This window comes from Oryctolagus cuniculus, chromosome 9, assembly GCF_051225735.1.
Source record: "Oryctolagus cuniculus isolate XC-2025 breed Fujian yellow rabbit chromosome 9, ASM5122573v1, whole genome shotgun sequence".
Lineage (NCBI taxonomy): Eukaryota > Metazoa > Chordata > Mammalia > Lagomorpha > Leporidae > Oryctolagus > Oryctolagus cuniculus.
Genome location: NC_142875.1, coordinates 5,880,780 through 5,884,610, shown reverse-complemented (window position 1 = coordinate 5,884,610; position 3,831 = coordinate 5,880,780). Strand labels below are relative to the sequence as shown.

General features: G+C 47.7%; 1 pseudogene; it reads right to left on the bottom strand.

The window, feature by feature from the left end:
- Positions 1-2,646: 2,646 nt before the first annotated feature.
- Positions 2,647-3,236, bottom strand: LOC127489759 (large ribosomal subunit protein eL29-like; annotated as a pseudogene).
- Positions 3,237-3,831: the final 595 nt, after the last annotated feature.

Sequence of the window (3,831 nt, the reverse complement as noted above, 5' to 3'; positions counted from 1 at the left end):
ATCCTCCACTGCACTCCCTGGCCACAGCAAAGAGCTGGCCTGGAAGAGGGGCAACTAGGACAGAATCCAGATCCCCGACCGGGACTAGAACCTGGTGTGCCGGCGCCGCAAGGCGGAGGATTAGCCTAGTGAGCCGCAGTGCCGGCCCCCTATTTATTTTTAAAGTTAGAGTTACTTAGATGGAGAGGAGAGAGAGAAAGAGAAATCTTTTATCTATTGATTCACTTCCCAGGTGGCCACAATGGCCAGGGCTAGGCCAGGCTGAAGCCAGGAGCCAGGAGCTTCATTCAGCTCTCCCAAGTGGGTGCAGGGGTCCAAACACTTGGGCCATTTTCCGCTGCTTTCCTAGGCCATTAGCAGGGAGCTGGATCAGAAGTGGAGCCACTGGCACACAAACCAGCACCCATATGCAATGCTGGAGTTTCAGGAGTTGGCTTTACCTGCTATGCTACAAGGCTGGCCCCTACTCTCATTTTATGTATATGATGTGTGATGTTTGGTGTGTGTGCTGTGTGTGTGGTCTACTTTGTGTGTGTTATATGTGTTATATGAGTGTTGAGTGTGTAGTGTGTATATGTACTATGCTATGTATTGTGTTTTGTGTATACGGTATATTTTGTTCATGTTGTGTATGATTATGCTGTGTATATTATGCTTGTTGTATATGTGTGTGTTGTGTGTGCTGTGTATACTGTGTGGTTTATAGGGCACATTGTGTATTGTGTATATTCTGTGTGTTGTATATAGCACGCTGTATACACATTGTGTTGCGTGTATATTGTGTATGTTGTGGGTGGTGTGTGTTGTAAGGACATTGTCTGTGTTTGTGTTGCAGGTGGTGTCAGAATCTTGCCACCTTTATTTCTCACAACTCTTCTACACGACAATTCTTTAAATTAACTTTTTATGGGACCTCAATGCTTTACCAACAAGTATCTTACTGTGTGACCTAATTGAAATACAGTTTCATGCTTTCTTCCTCTGCTTTTTTATTAAATATTTATTATTTATTTGAAAGAGTTAGAGAGAGGGAGATGGCTGCAATGACCAGGGCTGATCTAGGCTGAACCTGGGAGTTAAGAGCTTCATCCAGGTCTCCCATGTGGGTGGCGGGGCCCGGACACCTGGGGCCCCTGCCACTTCAGCGGCCCAGGCACTTGGGTCATCTTCCACTGCTTTTCCCAGGCCATTAGCGGGCAGCTGGATAAGAAGTGGAGCAGCCGGGACATGAACCAGTGTCCATACGGAATGCCAACATTGCAGGCAGCAGCTAGCCCCCTGTGCCATAATGCTCCTCTCCTTCACCTCTCCTTTACCTATTGGGTAAAGGTGGGCTCAGCCTGCCCTCCCCATGGAGACCTTTTCCATTATCTAGACCATCAGCCTGGACTTCTCTGGCATGTGTCATACATTCCCTGGACAGTTGTTTAAGGAAGTGTATTTTCTGTTCATGTAAACTTGTGTCCTCCTTTTGGGTTATTTCGTCTCGTGTCTATATGAAAAGGCGAAGCATGCTGATTTCTATCTTATTTACAGCACCTTCGTTAAGGAGGAGTGCAGGAAGATTCTATTGTTTCAACAGGTGTGGCTGACTCCAAACCGTAGCTTTACACTCAGGTCTCCCAGCATGAGCTCAGTATTCACTCCCGCATATGGCTGGTGCTGATGTAAGACTCAGCTTTGTGGAGTTCACATGCTGCTGTTGCTGCTGCCTTTTTTTTTTAAAGCAGACAGGAATCTTCAACAGATCAGTTCTTGTTTTCATTAATAGTTTTATTTGGAAATAACTTACATTTGTAATTGCAAGTTTAGTAAATAAAATTCCTATATCCCTCTCACTCAGCTTCCCCTAAAGACAACATCTCATATAACCATGATACATTTATCAAAATGAATAACTCACAGGGCTGGCATTGTGGCATAGGGGGTTAAGTGACCAACGGGAATTCCTTATGATCCCCAGTTTCAGACCCAGCAACTCCGTTTCTAATCCAGCTCCTTGCTAACGTTCTTAGGAAAGCAGCAGAAGATGACCTTAGTGCTTGGACTCCCACACCCACTTAGAAGACCAGGATAAAGCTCCTGGCTTCTAGCTTCAGCCTGACCCAACCCTCGCCATTGCAGCCATTTCTGGAGTGAACCAATGGGTGGAAGATCTCTCTCTCTCTCTCACCCTGCTTTTTCAACTAAATAAATAAAACTTTAAAAAAGAAAAAACCTAATAACTTAGCATTGGCACCACACGATTAACTACAATACAGAGTGTATTTGGGGTTCCCAGGTTTTTCCACTAATGTGGCTTTTCTGTTCCAGGACCCCACACATCGTCTTAGGTCTCCTTCAGTCTATGACACTTTCTACACTTCGCTTTGTCTTTTGTGATGTGTGTGCTGTTGACCCCATGTTAGAGGTGGTTGGTAACCCTTAGAACTACATTCTGATTTTTTTTTTTTACCCTGCCTCATGTTTATTTGTATAAACAGGATAGGAGGACACTAGTCCATGCAGACAGCAGCCCGGGGGTCACACAGGTCCTTCTGTCCTTGCATTCGCAGGCAAAGGCTGTTACTATGGAGCCTTTGTTGGGGGCTGAGCACCTTGGGGAGGAGCCTGAACTGGAACTGGAGCTGCAGGTACAGGTGCAACTTAGACCTGGACTTTGGCCGGGGGCTTGGTTTGGGCCTGGGCCTGGGGCATGGGTTGGGGCTGGGCCTTAGACTTAGTTTGATCTTGGGCCTTGGGCTTGGTTTGGGCCTGGGCCTGGGGCATGGGTTGGGGCTGCACCTTAGGCTTGGTTTGATCTGGGGCCTTGGGCTTGGTTTGGGCCTGGACCTGGGCCTTGATTTGAGCCTTGGCACTGCCCTGGATTTGAGGCTCCGTCTTGGTCTTTTTGGCTGGGGTCTAAGACCCTTGGCATTGTGGGCACAAGCATGTGTCCCAAGCTTGGGGTGGGCAATGTAGGCAAGTCGATCAAGCCCATGCCTGATACCCTTTGGGATCTTGGGCTTAATGTCCTTAGGTTTGACAAGGGCCTTGATAGCTTCAGTGTGTGCACTCAGAGCCACGGCATTGTTGTCCTGCATCTTCCTCAGGCCTTTCTTGCTGTGCTGCTTGGCAAAATCCATGTTCCTCAGGAACTTGGGGTCCACGACTTCTTATCTTTGTGATTAGGGTTTCTTGATGCCATTGCTGTGCCGTTTTCGGGACTGGCTGTGTGTGGGGTGATTCTTGGCCATATTTGCACCAAAACGCGCGGCCCCCAAAGCATCTGGGACTGGAAGAAGGTATATTCTAATCTCTAAAAGAGAAGCAGCAACCTCTTAGGAATGCCCAAATAAATCTAAACGTCTAGAGCTCAGGGTCCTCACAGGATGGAAGCAGCACCCAGCAGGTGAGCAAGAAGCAGAAGTGAGCTGCAATGACAGTTCCTTCCAGCTTTCGAAATTGCCAGGTCTTCCTCCCTTCCTTTCATTTGAAGGTCTTTACACGAGAGAAGGAAGGTCGCCCCCTCCTGATGTTGGAATTTTTTCATTAGCAGCGATAATCTCTTGCTTCTGGGAGATTTCAGGGCCTTTGCAGGCTTGTCTCCTTTTTTCAGCCATAAATTCTCACTGAACTTTCACAAAGCGACTCAAATGCTTCCCCTCGTGCTCAAGGTGGGACAGATGCCCCATGGTCTATTCTAGGCGAACTACTATTTGTCATTTCCAAACCTGATCCTTCCAGGCTGGGGTCTTGAGGTTCCCGACACTGCAGGTTGCTTCCTGGGAATGAACCCTCACGTGGGCGCTACTGAGAACCTGGGCTGATACTTGGAGGATTAGCAGGCAT